General features: G+C 33.4%; 1 protein-coding gene across 7 annotated transcripts in view; it reads left to right on the top strand.

Moving 5' to 3' along the window:
• The window catches only part of LOC129495411 (methyl-CpG-binding domain protein 5), a 433,502-nt gene that overhangs the window by 96,378 nt on the left and 315,263 nt on the right, over window positions 1-21,861 (top strand). Inside the window, exon 1 of one of the 7 annotated variants that reach the window (XM_055302891.1) lies at window positions 9,767-9,834. The exons of the other annotated variants lie outside the window; for them this stretch is intronic. The gene's annotated coding sequence lies outside the window, so the exon portion shown is untranslated. Of the gene's footprint in view, window positions 1-9,766; window positions 9,835-21,861 lie in introns of those variants that run through there. 7 annotated transcript variants of the gene reach the window in all.

Below are 21,861 nucleotides of genomic sequence, written 5' to 3' on the forward strand. Positions count from 1 at the left end.
CCTGCAACAGTGAAATCGTTTTTTATTGGTAGAGAGCAATGGTAAGACTCTGAGCTCTGGTATTAGACTTTGATTCCCAGCTTCTCCCACTAATGTGCTGTGTAACATTGGTGAGCTAATTGACCTTACTATAAAACTGATGTGAATCTAGAAACTACTTTGTTGAGAATTCTGTATCCTCTCCTAAGGAGGAATTTCATATAAGATAGCTGCTATGTAATAGTTCACTGGCACATAGGAAGACCTAATAATATCTCTGTAGTTCTAAATTTCCTTCTTTAGTGAATTTCCTATTCATTTCTTTTCTTTATTTTTCTTTTGGATAGTTTCTTTTTCATTGATTTAATGGAAGAATTTTTTAATACTAAGAATATTTGCTAGTTTATTTTGTAAGTATAAATATTTCTTCCCAATTCATCTTGTCTTTTGGCTTTATCTTATATATTTTGCTGCATTAAAATTTTACATTTTTGAAAAAAAAATTTACATTTTTGTTTAGTCAAGTGTGTCAGTCTTTTGTGATTTCGGGTTATGTCATGGTAAGAAAGGAAATCACTACTGCAAGATTATGAAATTATAATAAATATAATTAATTATATAAAATTCCTATATTATGTTTTAGAGATATTTATCACTTTTATTTTCTATACTTAAATACTACCTCCATTTGAAAAAAAAATATTTTTAAATGTATGTATACTCTTCCTCTCCTTCCCCAAGGGACATACTGGAAATGTTAGGGGCCTTTTTATATCCATATATTTTAGGTTTTCACTGTGACTGATCAGGAGCCAGTGATATCTGCCAGACTCCAAAGAATTCTTACTTGGGTTTGAAATGCCCTACCAGACCTCTGAATCTTATCATTGCTTTCTGCCAACAACAAACATCTGAAAACTAAATATCTAAGAATTGGGATCCCTGGGTGGTGCAGCGGTTTGGCGCCTGCCTTTGGCCCAGGGCGCGATCCTGGAGACCCGGGATCGAATCCCACGTCGGGCTCCCGGTGCATGGAGCCTGCTTCTCCCTCTGCCTGTGTCTCTGCCTCTCTCTCTCTCTCTCTGTGTGTGTGTGTGACTATCATAAATAAATAATAAATAAATAAATAAAATTAATAAAACTCTGCATCTAAATAAATAAATAAATATCTAAGAATTATAAATACAAATAACAATGGATGTAATCTATTGCCTATCAGATTAACTGAGTTTAAATAGTAACAGTTGAGTATATCTGAGAAATTCCAACTTTTATGTGCCAGGGGAATATGTAGATTAGTATAACTTTTTTTTTTCTGTTTTACTGTTGAATGTTCTGTTTCCATGATAGTATATTCTTGTTTTATGGACATAATACCTTTCAAATATAACCAAAAACAAAATTAGAAAATTTCAATGACTTCTCCTGTTTCTTGTATATTTTCTCTTCATGGGGCAATAATATAGATTTGAGTTTACAGCTTTCCGGTGGTGGAAGTTTATTTAAAAATAGTTCCTAGGGCAGCCCAGGTGGCTCAACGGTTTAGCACCGCCTTCGGCCCAGGGTGTGATCCTGGAGTCCCCAGGATCAAGTCCCACGTTGGGCTCCCTGTATGGAGCCTGCTTCTCCCTCTGCCTGTGTCTCTGCCTCTCTCTCTCTCTCTCTGTGTGTGTGTTTCTCATGAATAAATAAAATCTTTAAAAAGTACCTAAAAGAGTTTAGACATAGCTTACCAATAATTTTCCATAAATATCATTTTCTCAGTGTTTTTTTATAAAATGATTACTCAAATAGAAGCTAAAAAATTTCTAGAATGTGAAAGCATCTTTATAGATTATGATGAAAAGGTATATAGCTATAGCTTCTACAGAATTGCAATAACAAGTGCATAAATAGATTTTTGTGGCAGTTTATTCTTTTTCAATGAAAAAAATGGGATTTCTGCAAAAGGCTAAGATATATATAGTCCAAGTTTGTAGCCTTTTGAGAGTTGTGTTTTATGCAACCATAGAATTTACAGTATATAGAAGAATGGACAAATTACATGACCTTCAAGTAATTTCCTATGTATCAGTTTTTGTAGCTAGACATAGCATAGTGGCTGGATTGAAACCAGTTGTACATAGTTTCTACTTCAGTATATATCCATTTATTTTTGAAAACCAGATGAAGAAAGGATAATAATACGGACTTTTATAAATAAATAGATATCTGAACCAGAACACAGACCTGGATGGAGATAGAATTCACCTCTGTATAGGGATAAAGGAATACCTATATGTAAATTATCACCATTGCTACTGCCACTACCATCAGCATCATTACCATCGTTGTTTATTGAGTCTTTATTCAAGCACATAGTCAATAATCTATGTGCTTTAAATGTATATCTCATTTAATTCTCATAAGAGCCTAATAAGGTAGGTTCAATTATCCCCGTTTTGTGGATGTGCAAATTAATATACAGAGAAAAAATAAAGGCATGAAATCATAATTAAGAATTTATGCCTATAGCATATTGGATCTTTAGTAAGAAGTAAAAATATTAAGAAAAGATTTTTGGATCTACTTTACCACACAGGAAAAAGAATGTTGACTCAGTCCTGGGAAGTTTTCACCATAAAACACCATAAAGTATCTTGTTTTGCTTACTATTAGAGTAGGCATTACAGGCATTACCAGTATTCCACTATAGCCTCGAAAAAGGTCACCATCATTTACCCAGCACTTATCACAATACCAAGCTCATAATCAGTACTCAGTAAATGTCCACAGAGAATGTGTGAATCTCTGTGATAATGCACTAACTAAAAAGATGGGTGACATAGTCTCGTTCTATCACATAAGTTAGTTTTATAATGTGTCCCCAAGTTGCAAAAATGAATTAATTTCCCATATTAAATCATTGCTATAAATCAGTTATATTTCCAAGAAAAACAATTAAAAGTTAATAATTTTAGCTTCACATTGATTAATATTAAACCATTTTATCTGAAATAGTTGAATACTAGAATTGCTCTTGCTTGGTATTGGTCAATCTAGTGAGCACATGACAAAAAGAATTTAAATTTTTTATTCTCTTTCACAAAGAGAGCATTTCCCAAGGTCACCATCTAAGGTAAATATTATCTACAAGTAGTTAAAATGAGATAAAAAATGACATTTAAGTTATTTTAACAGATTTATTGAGATAAAATTTATACCATGTATTTCACCTAATTCAGGGCCCCTGGGTGGCTCAGTTGGTTGGACATCTGCCTTTGGCTCGGATCATGATCCCAGGGTCCTGGGATCGACTCCCACTCAGGCTCTCTGCTCCATAGCAAGTGTGCTCCTCTCTCTCTGCCCCTCCCGCCTGCTCATGCTCTCTTTCTCATTCTCACACACTCTCAAATAAATAAATAAAAATTTTAAAAGTAACAAAGTGTACAATTCAATGACTTTAAATATATTCATAGAAATGTGTAACAAAACAGTCAGTTGTAGAATGTCTTAACTCCCCAGTAATCCACATACCCATTAATGGTCACTCCCTGTTGCCTCCCTCACCTCCTAAACTTTAAGAAATCACAGATTTACTGTCTTTTTGTATAGATTTGCCTATCCTGAACATTTCATACAAATGGAATCATATAATATGTAGTCTTTTGTGATTGGCTTTTTCATTTAGCATGATGTTTGCAAGATTATCCATGTTATACTATGTATCCAAACTTCATTCCTTTTTATTGATAAACAATACCCCAATATATAGATACGCTTCATTTTGTTTGTCCATTCACCAAATTGATGGGCATTTGGGTTGTCCCTTATCAGTTACATGATTTACAGAATTTTTTTCCCATCCTGTACATTATATTTTCATTTTCTTGATGGTATCCTTTACAGCACAAATGTTCCTGAGTTTGGTGAAGTCCAATTTATTATTTTTTTTCTTTTCTCGCTTGTGCTGTTGGTGACATATTTAAAGAAGGCTTTGCCTAAGGTTACAAATATTTTATTCCTGTTTTCTGTTAAGAGTACTATAGTTTTAGCTCTTACACTAAAGTTTATGATCAGTTTTAAGTTGATATCTGTGTATGGTATAAGGAAGGAGTCCAGTTTTGTTATTTTTCATGTGGATCTCCAGTTGAACCCACCACCATTTATTGAAACGATGATTCTGTTCCTGCGAATGGTCTTAATTTCTTTGTCAAAAACCAAATGACCATAAATGTAAGGGTTTATTTTGTGACTCATAGTTCTGTTCTATTAATCTGCATGTCTGTCTATCCTTATGCCAAAACCACATTATGTTGATTACGTGAAGTGTACATTCTCTAACTTTGTTCTTCTTTTGCAAGACTGTTTTGGTTATTCCTGCCTTTCTCTGTGAAATCCTAATCATTGTGTCAATTCTATACAATTAACAGCTGGAAATTTTTACAGATTGTATTGAATCTATAGATAATTTTCAGGAATATTATCATCTTAAAAGTGTTAAGTCTTTTGATTCAGAAATGTAGCATATCCTTTAACTAATTTGGGTTTTCTTTAATATCTTAGAACAGTATTATCATATCTTTAAGTCTTACACTTTTAAAAAATTTTATCTCTGTTTTATGCTAATGTAAATAGAATTGTTTTCTTAATTTCATTTTCAGATTGTATTGACATACAATTGACTTTTGTATATAGGTCTTTTACCCTGCTGCCTTACTGAGCTCCTCTATTCTAATAATTCTTTAGGATTCTCTCTATATAATATCATGTCCTCTGTAAATAAAGATCAGTTTACTTTTTCTTTTCAAATTTGACTTGACTGTCTTTTCTTTCTTTTTCTTCCTTAATTGCCCTGGCTAGAAACCCTAGTACAATACTGAATATAAGTGCTGAAAATTTTGTTCCTCATCTTAAGGGGGAAAGCATGTAGTCTCTCACTATTATGTATGATGATAGCTGTGGGTTTTTCATAGATGCCTTTTATCAGTTTGAGGAACTTCCCTTCTATTTCTAGTTTGTTTCATGTGATGTTTAAATTATTGAATTAAAAATGTTCATTACTCCATTTTTACACTGTATTCAACATTTTGTATTTCAGAATTCATACTATATAGAGAGTGTACTAAGATATCTTTACGTTATATTAACAGCTCTTCTATTTATTAAACAATGCCTCTACTTTCTCATTGTGGGACCTTGGACAGCTTTAATTTCTGTGCACCTGAATTTCCTATCTGCAAAACTGGGTTTGACTATTATAGTACCTAACTTATAGGGCCTTTAAAGACTGAGCTATTTGAAAGCAAAGCATTTCGAATATAGTTGGCCCCATTGTAAGCACGAGTATATATGTTGTTATTAAGAGTATGCATAATTTATGCACAAAATCACAATACGTTTTTCACAGGTGTAACATGTAGAAGGCATTTCTTTAAGAAAAAAAAAACATTTTATTCATGTTTTCATGTTTTATTCATATTCTCATAAATTCATTTATTTATTTACTCTTTTTGTATTTTTTTTTCTTTTTTTTAAGATTTTATTTATTTATTCATGAGAGACACAGAGAGAGAGAGAGAGAGAGAGAGAGAGAGGCAGAGACACAGGAGGAGGGAGAAGCAGACTCCATGCAAGGAGCTTAACATGGGACTCGATCCCAGGTCTTCAGGATCATGCCCTGGGCCAAAGAGACAGGCGCTAAACCGCTGAGCCACCCGGGCTGCCCGTGTATTTTTGTTCTTGCTTTTACAACGATATGCACGTATTCCTCTTGATAGGAGGTTATTGAAGCAAATTTGTCTAAGGCTACATACTTAGCACCTACAAAATTACATAAGATTCAGAAACCCTTGTTTAATTTTTGGAAAGTTTTTAAGCTAGTTTGATTTTGTTTATGCCTTGCCTGTTATTAGAGGTGACTTCAGTTCTTCAGATTATGTTTCTTTTAAAAAGCCATGTACCATGTCTGTAAAAGAGTTTCAGAGGCATCTTAACCAGTTTTGATATTTAGTTTAGCTAAACTACTTCTTTAGAGAATGTGAATGAATAGCTGTGGAAAGCAATACTTCTTGCCATGAAGGACTAGATTCATTAAGGACATCCTAAAATTTAAAGGAGTGTCTAAGCTTTTTATATCAGAGTAAAAAATACTTTGTGTTCTGAGAATTCCTTTGGATGTAAATTGAAAGAAGACATAATGTTTTCTTATTTCCTGTTGTTATGAGTTAGACATATAGATCTGAAAAGAAGTTTCAAAATGAAATCCTTTGGATTTCTTTGGAGTCAGCTATAAAAGCATCAGTTTCATCATGTTAATTTCCTTGTGAACAATTGTATGTGATTCACTCTTATCTTATAAAATTTGAATCCCATTTTAGCTACCTAGGAAAATTTATATTTAACTGACCTCCCCACTTTTGATAGGAAATAAATTTTAGCACAAGTAGCCATTTGAGTACAACTCCTAATACTGAGGTAAAATAATATAAAGACCTAGAGCACGGAAAATACTTACCACAAAGCTCTTGTATTATAGCAACTCCTTTTCTCCTCAGACCTTCACTAACTTGATCTACTCTTAACATAGTTTTCTAGTTTCTTAGAACAAAAAAGCTAAGAAGCAATACCTGAATATAGGGATTTATAAAAGTATTTGAATAGAAAAGAAACAACCTCCATTTAAAGAGGAATCTAATAAAACAATTAGAGATACAAAATGATATTATTATAAGGGTATCATTTTGGATGTGCTGGAATTACGAGTAAAGTTAAAATTTTTCTTTGCTCTTCTACTTAGGAAGGTAGGAATATGTATGAAAAACAGGCATACTTTGGGGATAATATGGGTTCAGTTCCAGACCATCGCAGTAAAGTGAATATTGCAATAAAGTGAGTCAAATGAGTTTCTTGGTTTTATAGTGCTTATCAAGGTTATGTTTATACTGTAGTTTATGAAGCTTATATTAAAAAAAAACAATGTATATACCTTAATTAAAAAAATACTGAATTGCTAAAAAATGCTGACCATTGTCTGAACTTTCCAGGAGTTGTAATCTTTTTGCTGGTGGAGGATCTTGCCTCAAGATTGAATGGCTGTTGAGTGATCAAGGTGGTGGTTGTTGCAAGCTGGGATGGCTATGGCAATTTCTTTAAAAAGACAATAAAATTTACCACATTGATTGACACTACCGTTTATGAACATTTTTTCTGTAGGGTGAGATTCTTTTTGATAGCATTTACTCACAATAGAACATCTTTCAAAATTGGAATCAATTCTCTCGAACCCTACCATACAATCAACTAAATTTATGTAATATTCCAAATCCGTTGTTATCATTTTAACAATCTTAACAGAATCTTCAGCAGGAGCAGTTTCTATCTCATCCATTTCTATCCCATTTTCTTTGCTCTTGTAAGAAGCAACTCCTCATCTGTTAAAGTTTTATCATGAGATTGCAGGAATTCAGTTACATCTTCAGGTTTCACTTCTAATTCTAGTTCCCTTGCTAGTCCTACCACATCTGCTGTTACTTCCTCCCCTGAAGTCTTGAACCCCTCCAAGTCATCCATGGGCGTTGGAATCAACTTCTTCCAAGCTCCTGTTAATGTTAATGTTGATATTTTTTATCTTCCCATAAATCATGAATGTTCTTAATGGCATCCAGGATGACAAATCCTTTCCAGAAGGTTTTCTGTTTACCCAGACCCATCAAAAGAATCACTGTCTATGGCAGCTATAGCTTTACTAAATGTATTTCTTAAATGCTTAAAAATCAAAGACTTGAAAGTCTTTTTTTAAAAACTTGAAAATCAAAATTACTCCTTGATCCGTGGGCTGCAGAATGGATATTGCATTAGCAAGCAGGAAAACATCAATCTCATTGTACATTTTCATCATAACTCTTTTCTGACCAGGTGCATTGTCAATGAGCAGTAATATTTTGAAAGGAATCTTTTTTCTGAGCAGTAGATCTCCACTGTGGGGTTAAAATATTCAGTAAGCCATATTGTAAACAAATGTGCTATCATTCAGGCTTCTTTGTTCCATTTTTGAGCACAGGCAAAGTGGATTTAGCATAATTCTTAAGGGTCCTAGGATTTTCTGAATGGTGAGTGAGCATTAGCTTCAACTTAAAGTCACAAGCTGCATTAGCCCCCAACAAAAGAGTTAGCCTGTTCTTTGAAGCTTTAAAGCCAGGCACTGACTTCTCTTTTCTAGTTATGAAAATCCTAGATAGCAGATTCTTTCAGTAGAGGGCTGTTTTGTCTACTTTGAAAATCTGTTGTTTAGTGCAGTTACCATCATTACTTTCTTAACTAGATCTTCTGGATAACTTGGAGCTTCTGCATCAGCACTTGCTGCTTCACCTTGCACTTTTATGTTGTTGGAAAGGCTTTCCTTAAACCTCATGAACCAATATCTGCTAGCTTCAGACTTTTCTTTAAAAAAAAAAAAAGGGGTTTTAATTATTTATTCATGAGAGACACAGAGAGAGGGGCAGGGATACAGGCAGAGGGAGAAGCCTGTTGTCGGACTCTATCCCAGGACCCCAGGATCATGACCTGAGCCAAAGGCAGATGCTCATCCACTGAGCCACTCCGGTGCCCCACTCAGACTTTTCTTCTACAGCTTCCTTACCTCTCTTAGCCTTCGTAGAATTGGAGTGTTAGGGCCTTCTTGTGGTTTAAGCTTAAGAGAACGTGGTAGTTGGTTTGATCTTTTGTTCAGATCACTAAAACTTTATAGCAACAATAAGGCTGTTTTATTTATCATTTGTGAGTTCACTAGAGTAGCACTTTTAATTTCCTTCAAGGTTTTTCCTTTGCATTCATGGTTTGGCTAACTGTTTGGCGTAAGAGGTTTAGCTTTTGGCATATCTTGGGCTTTTGACATGCCTTCTTTACTAAGCTTAATCACTTCCAGCTTTTGATTGAAAGTGATGCACATGTGACTCTTTTCACTTGAACACCTAGAGGCCATTGTAGGGTTATTAATTGGCCTAATGTCATTATTGTTGAATTTCAGGAAATAAGGAGATCTGAGGAGGGAGAGAGAGAAAGAGAGAGAGATGAGGGAGCAGCTGGTGCGTGGAGATAGTCAGAACATACACATCTATTGATTAAGGTCACCATCTTGTATGGACATAGTTTGTGGCACCCCAGAACGATGTAAAAATAACATCAAATATCACTGGTCACAGATCACAATAAAAAATATAATAATAATGAGAGTATTTGAAATATTGTGAAAATTACCAAAATGTGAGACAGAGACGTGAAGTGATCAAATGCTGTTGGAAAAATGACATAGACTTGCTTGATGAAAGGTTGCCACAAACCTTTAATTTGAAAGAAACACAATATCTGCAAAGAACAATAAAGCAAAGTGCGATTAAATGAGATATGCCTGTATTTTAGAATAAAATAAATTTTTTGTAGTTTAACATTTGAAATGATAAATATCAGTTACTTAGAAAATCAGTTATGTCAAACACTTTGTTTCCTAACAACTGCAAAATCAGGTATTTTATTTTTTGACTTTTTAGGTTGATGGATGAAAATAAGATTTAGGCTTACCTATTCATTAGGTTGACTGTCTTTTGCTTGTGATCAGTGAACTATGCTATGTTAGACTCTAAATGTCAAGTAAAATGGTCAATAATTAATGTTAAGTGCAGTGAATGTTAAAGCAGCCTTTGTAAACTCTTAAACGTTATATAGAGTTTATTCTTAGTCATTTTCGTCACCTTTAAAGCTATGCTTACTATTCCATATCTCTTAATCTCTTAAAGAAGAAGAGGTGAATACAAGAGGCCATCTATGAGCTGAATGAGTTGGCTGAAAGCAGAGAAGACTAAGGATAGACAGATGGAGGTAGGCATTAGAGGGTAGGGTGAAAATGTAGTAATAGCTAAGAATATGCAATTTTGTGGTCTCATCAAGCACTGCTCTTCTCTTTAGTTTTTACCTTTAGTTCCAATGGTTTTTTGAAGTCTTTCTCCAATTTGTCGCCTATAGAGACACACAATAAGTATTTATTAAATATTTGTGGAAATATTAAAAACGAGTTTGAGCTTAATAGTGTGGAAGGTTTTTTTCAGATTTTTAAGTTACAAGAGTATTAACTGAATGGGCTTACTGTGTTTTAGGAAAGTGACTTTAATATGAATTGACATAGAGAGATTAGAAAGAGAGAACTCAGAAAGCTATTATAATCTAAACGAGAGATGTGTGCAAGCTATAGGACTTTGAAAGCAGGCCACTGTGTGAAACAATGTAGGTGTAAATTCAACATTGTTTGTTGACTGATAACTTCCTAGATTGGGACCTTGTAAAAAGGATAGGAGTCAGAAGTGATTCTGAAGTATCTGGCATGAAACTTCATTATTCATTACCCAAGATGTAAGGGAATTGTCAAAGAAGGAATGAGAATGAATAAAATGGGTTGTGTTTAAATATGTTGTTTGTTGACTATGGGATATCCACTTAGAAATGTCCATCAGACAACTAGTTATAGACTATTTCTAGTTTTATTTATCTACTATTCACATGAGAGAGGTAACGTCTGAGGAACATATAATATGAGCTGATGCCATTAAGATAGATAATGTTTCCAAGAGAGGTATGTGCAGGAAGAAGACTGCTAAAAATTGAAATGTAGGGTAACATGTAAAATTGGGCAATAGAAGGGAACCCAGTGAAGGAGATTGGATAGAACACTTAGATAGAACACTTGGATAGAACACTTAGATAGAGTAGAAACTCAAGAGTGAAGAATCCAAGACAAAGGACAGATCACTTCAGTGATATCCATTAACACAAATGTCTCTGGTGATCTTTTTTTTTTTTTTTAACCAAAGCTCTACTTTCATGAGTAATGCATTATGTTATTTTTTTAAGTTACTGAAAGAGTTTTAAGAGATAAAAGTGAATGCCCCTCTCCTGACTGTATTTTTCCCTAAGTAGTAAATATTATGTTTCTCTTGCATCTTTCTAATCATTTCTCTTGCACATGCAAGCATTACTGCATTCCTACCATTTCAAATGCAAAAGTTTTCACATTTTAATGTTTCTAAAGTTATGTCTTACAATTGATGTATATAAGTTTAATGGATTTTTTAAATAAGTGAATAAATTTAATCATTCCCAAATACTTATTTTGATTCTAATTTTCCCATTGATAAAAACAGTTCTTATAAATCACAGCTCACATGATTCAGTCCTTATGATCGAGGTCAAAGAGCAATCTGTGAAGCTTAAATAAATTTTTAAAAACATTTGGTCTTAGACTTCATGAACCATATTTTAGAAATACTTATTTCAATTCCCATTATTAGTTTTTATATGCATTCCTCAAACACTGCACACATCACAGCCGTCTCTTTAACTTTCCCTGATCTTTCCAATTTACATTCACCTACCCTCACCGTATGTACCTCTGTTTTCTTCCACCCACATTATTTTCATCTTAATCACATTACTGGAGGAACTATGTGGCAAAAGAGTATCACCTATATGAGTTTTATGCTCTATAATATTCTTTCCATATGTATATATCTCTATATCTCTCTGTATATACAAATATAAATTTTTGGCATGTAATTCCATTAAATTACGGTAAAAAATAACCTGTAAAAATTTCTCTTGTTGTGTGTTACATACTTTGCTTCAGAGGGTATGTGAGTTTGTGTGCACACACATTCACATGCATGTCAATAGCCTATAACTGGTCAAATTTGTAATGTGATGTGGTATATACATATACTATTAAAACATGCTTTTTAAATTTAAGATGTTTTTTGAAACATAGAAATTTATATATATATAGATAGATATAATTAGTATGCTTCATCAATCTAAGAGGTATTTTTTGACATCTCTGAATACAGGTTATATTTTACCAGTTCTAGCATCTTAGAGGCAATGAAACTATAGTAATTAATTCTTTCTCTTTGTGGCATTTCATAATTTTTTAATCATTTCTTTATATATTAGGGTTTTTTGTTGTTTTTAATGGTTTGGGAGAAACTTTTTAAAATTTTTTTACTATTACCAAACATGGCTTAATGAACATTATATTTCTATCTTAAATGTTGTGTTTATTTCATCTTATGTAAGTTCTTGTAAGCTATATTGTGAATTTGCATATATTATGAAAATGGAATAGTTGGTTAATACATTGTTTCTGCTTTATTCAAGTCCATTCCCTATATTGCAATTGTAATCAGCTTTCTAAAAGGTAAATGTGATCATGACAGACATGTAATGTAGGATGTAAATTCTTACACTGTTTGCTTTGCTTGTAATACCCTTTCTGAATTTTCACTTTCCCGTTTCAGACTTCAGGACCCCACTTTGGTGTCATCTTGGAAGACATTCTTTAACCTCCAAGATGCCTCCAGCATAGCTCAATAGCCCCCTATGCTTAGCTCCTTTCAACATTTATCATATTTTACTGCAGATGCCTTATTAATTTTTCTATCTCTTGTATTAGGCTTGCTTAAGGTCTGGGACTGTGTAGGTAGCAAGTAGCTGCCACTTAATAGGCCAGTAAATATTGAAAGAATGAATCAGGCTGTGAAATCTTTTTAAAATGTTTCCAAATATTTTTTAAAGATTGACTATGACCAGTTTTTTGCTATGCTGAAAGTGAAAGTAAAATGAAATTTAGCAAGCTACATGACTGGCTTAAAAGGAAACGAAAAATATGTTGGCATTACAAGTACATGCTTTCTTCTGTTTTTAGCCATCCAAAGAGGAAGCAGTAACTAAAATAAAAATCTGTTCAAGGGATTTGTTAAGTACCCAACCTGGGTATTGAGAATTGTAGGTCAAGACGTAGGTACCTTAGAAAGGGAAAATTACTAAAGGTTTTGAGTAGAGAAATGTAATTTTAGTTATTAGATGGCTAAATATTACATTCTATATTGATAACCAGAGTGTTTATGCTGTCTCTCACTATACAGTCAGTACTTTATATCCCAGGTGCTTCTTTATCCCATGCTCCACACACACCCAAAGTAAAAAAAACAGGCAAGGCAATCCTTTGTATTTGCATTTCACTGAATGTATGAATTATATTGCATGAATTGTATAAATTATAGCATTAAGAGGAGACCTCTACCCTGGGCTGTTTTAATAATAGGGACAATGATAATACCATCTTTTTCCCCTAGCTAATTATACTTCAGTAGTGGTTGACAGTCTCTTATCCAACATGACTGTGTGATGGATGGCAGTCACATGTACAACACATTCCTTACTCAAAAAAGCATGTCAGAATGCACTTAGTTGAAGGACAGTGAGAAAGAGAATATGACTTATACTATAGGGTTTATTGAATGCTTCTTACATTAAGAATAAATAAAATGATTTTGCAAACTTTAGTACTTAATTATCAGTAATACATTTTTGTGACATCTTACTTGAAAAACCATACTTTAAAAAGCATGTCTACGTATATTACGTTACGTAAATATAATATATACAATACCTATGTTATGAATCCTTACAATAACTGTGTAGTTTTGGTAGAAAAAGTACTACTATCCTGAAGTTCAATGACAAACAATTGTCTAAGGTTATACATTAAGTAGGCTTAGAGCAGAAACTAAATCCCAAGTTCTTCCTTCGTGGGTTTGTCCTTTTTCTTTTATACCACCTTGCTCTGTAATTGAAAATGACAATCAGCACAAAAACGTAATGCATAACTTTTCATATACATACACACAGTCATATACATACATTCCTGTATTGCCAAGGCATTCTAAATATCTGAACACTCCTCTACCAGCAGCAAATATATAAAGCTACACTTCCACTTCTGTCTTAAGATTATTTTAAATTAGTGCATTCTCTGTGTGTATAAAATGTTTGCATTTATTCTTATTTATTATACCAGCACAGTTCTTGTTTTTTTAAGAAAGAAGTTCTGGCATCAGATTGAATGCTTCCTATCAGCACAATTTAAGGTGTAGCGCAAAATTTTGATCTCATAAAAGTTGAATCTTTAGCTCTATTTCTTTAGGCTGGCATTTCATATTGCCTTTTGTCAGTTTTATAATAGTCTCCAAAATGCCTTTACTCATCCAACCCCAATTTTAAAGGTCTTACACTACAGAAGAATTAAAAGCAGTAAAGAACTGTTAACAGTCCTTAACAAGAAAATGGAATGCAAACTATGGCTGATGGAAACTTAAGGAACTTCTTAACCAAAATAGTGACCCAAATCATAGTCTTATGTCCAAAAAGATAGACCCCGTGGAAAATACAGCTGATACATTGTATAAAGAAGGTTGTCGGGGGTCCCTGTGGCTTAGTTGGGGCGTTCTCTCCATTTCAGCTTGGGCCTCCACGCTCAGTAGAGAGTCTGTTTGAGATTCTCTGTCCCTCTCCCCCTGCCCTTCCCCTTCCTCTCTCTAAAATAAATGAATTTTAAAAAAATAAGAAAGAAGGTTGGGACACCTACGTGGCTCTGGCTATGATCCTGGGGTCCTGAGATCGAGTCCTGCATCGGACTCCCTGCATGGAGCCTGCTTCTCCCTCTGCCTGTGTCTCTGCTTCTCTCTCTGTCTCTCATGAATAAATAAATAAAATCTTTAAAAAAAAAAAAAAGGTTGTCAGTGTATTTAAAATATCACTGAGTATCAGCAAAAAGGAACATTTCATTGCTAAGTTTTAAGCATATGACGATCGTTGAAATTTGGGAGAAAGACTCATTAGTTCTACATCCACTTTTTTGTGGCTGTACACTACAAAATCTGATAACTCAGACATAAATATATTTTACTGCATCATTGAATAGTTATTTGTAGAATATGGTATTCATATTTAATTTATTGTTAAATAATATGAGACTTTAAATTCCTTTTACTTTCTGTACTAACTTCTATCTATAGAATAAGTATCATTTTGAAATTTGGACTACCTCCCTAATTGACACTTCTAAAATTTTCCGGATTAATAAGATTTTTTCCACTGTTGAAAAGTTTGTGATTCAAATACAGCTTTCAAATTTAAGTAATTTTGTGGCATTGAAGACATTTCTGTGGCATTTTTAGGCTTTGAAATAACTTTGTTATAGAACCATGGATCTAGAAACAAAGTCTCTAAACATATTGGGAAAAATAGTTTCAAATCTCATGCATTTATTTATTTTTTTATTTATGTATTTATTTATTTGAGAGAGAGCATGCATACAGAAGCAGGAGGTGGGATGGGGAGGGCCAAAGGAAGAGGGAGAAGCAGACTCCCTGCTGAGCATGGAGCCTGTCAGGACCCTGAGATCATAACCTGAACCAAAGGCCGACTCTTAAGGGACTGAGCCACCCAAGCACCCCACATTTTTTTAATTGAAGTACAATTGATAGACAATGTAGCATTAGTTACACTTATACAATATAGTGATTCAACAAGTCTCTACATTATGCTGTGCTAATCACAAGTGTGTCTGTCATCATACAACACTATTATAATGCCATAGACAATATTCCTTATGCTGCACTTTTATGTCCAAGAGTTATTCTTTCCATACCTGGAAGCCTATATCTCCCACTCCCCTGCACACATTCTGCAGCTGCCCCCCCCATCCCTCTGGCAACGTCAGTTCTTTGTACTTATGGGGTCATTTTCTGCTTTTTGTTTTGTTTTTTAGATTCCCCTTATAAATTAAATTCCATGGTATTTGTTTTATTTTTCAGATTCCCCATATAAATGAAATTATATAGTATTTATCTTTGTCTTATTTTACTTAGTATACTTTCTGTGTCCACTCTTGTTACAAAGGGCAAGATCTTATTCTTTTTATGACTGAGTAATATTCCATTTTATATATCTTTATATCTTATTTTATCTAAAGAAGATATATATCTTCTCTATCCATTCATCTATCAATGGATACCTGGCTATCGTAAAGAATGCTGCAATAAACGTAGGAGTGCATATGTCTTTTCAAGTTAGGGTTTTCATTTTCTTTGGGTAAATACCTAATAGTGGAATCACTGGGTCATGTGGTATTTCTATTTTTAATTTTTTGAAAAACCTCCATGCTGTTTTCTACAGTTGCTGGACCAATTTGCATTCTCACCAATAGTGCATGAGGGTTTCTTTTACTCCACATCTTCACCAACACTTATTATTTCTTATCTTTTTGATTCTAGCCCTTCTGATAGATATGAGGTGATGTCTCATCGTGTTTTTGATTTGCATTTCCTTGTATAGTGATGTTGAACATCTTTTCATTGTTTGCTATGAGTATGTCTTCTTTGGAAAAATGTCTATTCAGGCCCTTTTGCCTTTAAAAAATCAGATTACTTGGGTTTGGGTGGGGTTTTTTTGTATTGTATAAATTCTTATATATTTTGGATATGAATCTGTATTGGGTATATTGCAAAAACTTTCCCCCACTCAATGGGTTGTCTCTTTCTTTTGGTAATTTCCTTTGCTGTGCAAAAAGCTTTTTATTTAGGTGTAGTCCCCACTAGTCATTTTTGCTTTTGTTTCCCTTGCCTCAGGAGCCATATCTAGAAAAATGTTGTGATGGCTCATGTCAAAAAAATGACTACCGATGTCTTCTCCTATGAGTTTTACAGTTTCAGATCTCTCCTTTAGATCTTCAGTCCATTTTGAGTTTATTATTTGTGTATATGTGTAAGAGAGTGGTCCAATTTCATTCTTTTGTATGTAGCTGTCTAGTGTTCCGAAAACCATTTGTTGAAGAAACTGTCTTCTCCCCATTGTATATTCATGCCTCTTTTGTTGTAGATTAATTGACCATATAAGCGTGGGTTTATTTCTGGGCAAAGCCCATGCTTTTTGTCCTAAAAGAGAAGACTATAACCATTATTGCTATTTTTAAAAATATTAATACACAATCTTGGCAAAATATTAAGTTTTAGCTAGATTGATTAAATAAACCTTATCTTCTGATTTCTTCTGATAGCTCCCAATTCTTCCTCTTTGTATGTTAGAAGCACTGTACTTCTTCAAGTTGACACAGTATAGCAATGATCCTCTATACCTTAGATGCCTCTTGAATATCATCATTTTGTAGACTGGTACAGTAAATGATGAACATTGTCACTGAAGCCATGCAAAATTGTTTCTGATATATTGCTTAGTATATGCAATATGCTAACTTGACAGGGATATTTCCGTTTGTTACCATACAAACATCTAGAAATAATCATGAAATTTTCAACAAATTTAAAATGCTTATTTGAGATTGTCTAACAGAAAACATGAGGTATGTAATACAAACAAAATTTGCTCTAGAAATTCCTGATCAAGAAAGACAAGTGTATGTATTAAGACAGAAATTAATGCTGTTAAATGTGAATCTCCAATCAAAAGTTCCAAGGATGGGCCTGCTAAATTGCAGACTTATATTTGCTATCCAGCTCTTTCTCATGTAGCATGCTGCAGTAATTTACTCACTTCATAATGGTTAATGATTGGCGTGGGCAAGGCTGGAAAGACTGGGTAATATGTATTAAGCTTTAGAAAGCTCACCAAAGTGATTGAAGTCAAAATAGTTTAGTTGCTTTATAAGTGAACTTCACTTACCTAAAAACTGCATTCTTCCATACTATCTCATAATAAGAGATGAATGAGAAGTTCTTTGTCCTAAAATGCGGTATAGAGGTCATTCAAAAGGACTTATTTTGTTGCTGTTTTCTTAAAGACAATTTATGGTCAAGGTATATTAACTAACTAAAATGATCACATGTTCATGTTCTATAATAGAAATTAATTAGAATTTAGGTGAAAAGACTCTACTATCCTTACAAACATTAGACTGAGCCGTTTGATTTCAGGGGCTGTCTCTTGGTCATCTTTATATTACCAACATCTAGATATACTATATGACATGTAATGAGTATTCCATAAATCATTGACGAATGAACAAAAGAATGGCCTTTATATATAGTTAGATAGAAATCTGTTTTAACTTGTCGTAAGAGAATTTTATTTCTGATGTACCTTCCAGTTATAGCTGTTTATTATAAAAGATGATTTTTAGATTCTTAGACGTGAGTTTCTTAAAAATGAGGATTTGGGGGCTTAGGGTCCCGTTTCTCTAATTCACTAGATCTGGGATAAGGCTGAGGAATCCATGTTTTACTAATAAGCACTGTAGGTGATTATTTTATAGATTTTAAGTGAGCCATACTGAGCAACACTGCACCCGAACTTGTGCCTGGGTCATACCTGAACTACCACAACCATTTTCTTTTTCCATTTTATATAAAATATTACCTTTATTTTTCAAGTGCAATATTAATACTATTTTTACTCCAGTGTCATACAATATGGTATTGAACAAAATGTGGATCCTGGACTGTCAGCATCAGCTGAATGACTTAATAAAGCATTCTGAGGGAGAATCTAAGACTGAATAAAGGCTGTGGGGGTGGGGCCCTGTAGTCCAGGGATCTCACAGGCCAGGGCAAGTGACTTCTGCCTTATGATCATATACTTTCAATATAATCTATCAGGATATAATTATAATCATAGGTTTAATGGTTTCTTCTCTCTCTTTCTCTCTCTCTGCTCTTGTTTACCCAGATGCCTTTATCTTACTTGAATCTTATTTGGGTCTCCTCTGCTTGAAAGCCTTCACGGCACCTTTTACAGTATCACAATGTCATTCTACCTAGGAGACAGTGTCTTCTTTCCACTCCAGAAGTGTAAGACCTAAGTGGAGACTTTATAAATTTATCCTGTCTGGTAGTTGCTCTCTTGCTGTATAGGGTACTCGATATATTGTTGAGCTATGTGTCCCAAAGGCACAAGAATTAATATTATAGAGGAATTGTTTATCAGTCATTTTCATGGTTATTATAACATAAAATTTAATTTTAACCAGCATCTAACACAGTGCCTGGCACCTAAAATATCCACATAATACTTGTTGAATGAATAGACAGAAAAGAGGACAGAAGTTATTAGGAGGGTTGAAAAATTAGCTTGTTTTTCTGTAGCCCAACCTGCAATTGTTTAGGGATTTTTCTCTAAGGAACATACTGGGCAGAGGTAGGCAAGCTTATAGTAGCCAACTAATAAGAGAAAATAGGAAAATATTAGAAAATATTTAGGAAATCACAAAGCAATCCAGGTCCTATTACAGTAAGGGCAAATAGCACCACATGCGTTGACAGCTAAAGTCATCACTATAATTATAGCACATTTACTGAATTTGTTAACCGGAAGAGATCCCAATTTTCATAAGAATAAGCCTGCATTATCATGAAAAGTTACGTTTTTCAAAGTTCATTCTGTTAAGAATATAGGAAAATATATTATTTGTATTTAGAAAAATGTCCTTAAATATTTTAAATATTGAGAGAGTGGTATGTTTTAATTATCTAGAAAAATCTCCTTCACTTAAAGCTTCTGATTCGTTGATGGTTCCAGATGAATGAGATATTATTATTATCTTTTCAGCATGTGCCCGTGCGTCGCTCTTTAGGATACTGTTTACTAATGACTACCTGTGTTCATTGCTCTTTGGGTTCTATTTATTAATGACTACTTTGCACATTGTCATCTTAAAGTTAAATGTGTTTGATAATAACTTTACATTATTTTAGATAAAAGGACTTTGGAGTCAGACTTGAGCTAAGACTCTGCCCAGGTGATCTCTCCACCTTTGTTTCCTCACTTAATAAAGTGGGAATAATTATGCTTGATACATACATCTGTTACCGGGATTAAATGAGATATTCCACAGGACAATGCCTGGTACGTTGAAAGTACTCAATAAATAGTCAAAACTATTATTAGAGGATTACGAAAGAGAATTTTTATGTACATTATGGTGATTTTTTAGAATCTGCTCTTTCAGGTTTTATTTTTCTAGAGACTATGTCTACTTAGTTTGCTGTTCAAAGTCTACTGTTTAAAAACTGGAATGGAAATAAAAAATACATAGACAATGTATAAATTATCCTCTGTTGGTCTACCTCTTATTGTAAACAAAAGTTCTCCAGGCTTTCAATAGGAATGGATCTTCAGTGAAATATATCCATATGGCAATTCTAAAATGTAAAAATGAGCTGCTTTTTTAATATTGAATAAGCATAAAAATCAAATTATGTTGCTTAAAAAGGAATACTCATATATCTTTTCCCATCTTGCATAACACAAAAATAGCTAACTGCTTTTGCTCATAAAAATCATATTTGGAGGATGACTAAGCATGAGACAGTTCCCAAACAAATCTTTGAGAAAGTTATGCAGGAGTGAAAGTGAGATTTCAGCTCTAATCATTCTCTTCATCTAGGTTAGTTCAGTGAGGGTGGACTGGTAAATTTTTTAAATCTTCAATTAGTCATACATCATTTTTCAAGATATTTTGGATTTCACTGTAATATTAAAATCTAATATGATTTCCTGTTAACCAGAACTTGGTTTTATAGGTTATAGATACTATGAACTTTTTTTAACAGTGACATACACATATTTACATAAAAATATTTGTTCATTTACATAAAATGCATGAAGCAGTGAAATCTTATCCAAAGGAAGACTTAGTAATGTAACATATCTTACGTATTTATATACTGTCTTTGCTACCTGAAAAGAATTGGGTGGTCCATGCTTAGCATAGTTTTAATTGGAAAGTGTGGATAGTACTATACCAGAATGGTCCTTAAAAAAAAAAAAAAAAAAAAGAATATCTCAAAATACATGGTTTGGAGGGATTATTCAGTCATTTATAAAGGAAACCAAAAAGTTTACTTCTGCATTTTCTGAGCTCCAATAGTAGTTTAATTTCTGTTTCTTCATCTCTTAAGGGAGCATATCATATTTCTAGAATATCTTTGTATCGTATACATTTTTCTTGGGGGGGGGTACAGTATATTTTCTTTTTTCAAGAGATTTGGTATTGCTATTTACCTTATAAACCTCATGATTTACAAATTATGCCATTCCAAATAAGTTATTCTCAGAATACTGAGGTATGAATTTGCCCTTGTTTACTCTCAAATTTTTATCTCCATTAGGATGTTTCCCTTGTATGACATTTCTGCCTTCATTTTGTTTTCTTTTCTGTTTTTCTTGTCATTCTGGTTGTCAAATATAGAAAATAGCATGTTTAAATAAAACCATACTGTTTTCGGGGGGGGGGGGGAAGCAAGTTAAACATGCTATTTTTAGCTTATTTTGAAAGAAAATAATTGACCCCAAATTCACATTACACTAAGGAAAATTTATTTGCAGAGCAATGTAATGAAGGTAGGTATCCAAATTGCTGTGAATATCATAAAGAAAATATACCTCTAGAATAGTGTGGAATATTAAAAAAAAAGTTTTTCTGCTACTTGTCCAGGCATCATATATCTTTGTACTGATTTTGATTTTATTAGTACTTACCATGCCTACCTCTTATTTTATCTTAATTTTACTTAGATAAATAAGTAGATATAGAGATACACTTACATATTTACATTTATATTTTGACATTCTTAACACTAGAAAGAAAGATATTTAGTAATTTCTTTTAATGTGTTTTTTGGGTGTGCCTGAATGGCTTAATTAGTTAAGCATCTACCTTTAGCTCAGATCATGATCCCAGGGTCCTGGGATGGGGCCCCACATAGAGCTCCCTGTTCAGCTCCCTGCTTCTCTATCTGTTCCCCGCTCCCCGCTCCTGCTCTCTCTAGAGATCTCTCTGTCTCTCTCTCTAAAATAAAGAAATAAAATATTTTTTAAAAATTGTGGTTTTTGGTAAAATGTCATATAGCTGGTTTTTGCTTTTTACCCCGTCTGAAACTCTGTTTAAGAGGGATCCTTTTATCACTATGTAGAGTGACAACTTATATACTTCATTATATTCCTTTCATACTACTTTGTGTTCATTATTTATTTTGTAGTTTGCTTTTTTCCCTTTATTTTTAC

This window comes from Nyctereutes procyonoides, unplaced genomic scaffold, assembly GCF_905146905.1.
Source record: "Nyctereutes procyonoides isolate TBG_1078 unplaced genomic scaffold, NYPRO_anot_genome, whole genome shotgun sequence".
Taxonomy (NCBI): Eukaryota; Metazoa; Chordata; class Mammalia; order Carnivora; family Canidae; genus Nyctereutes; species Nyctereutes procyonoides.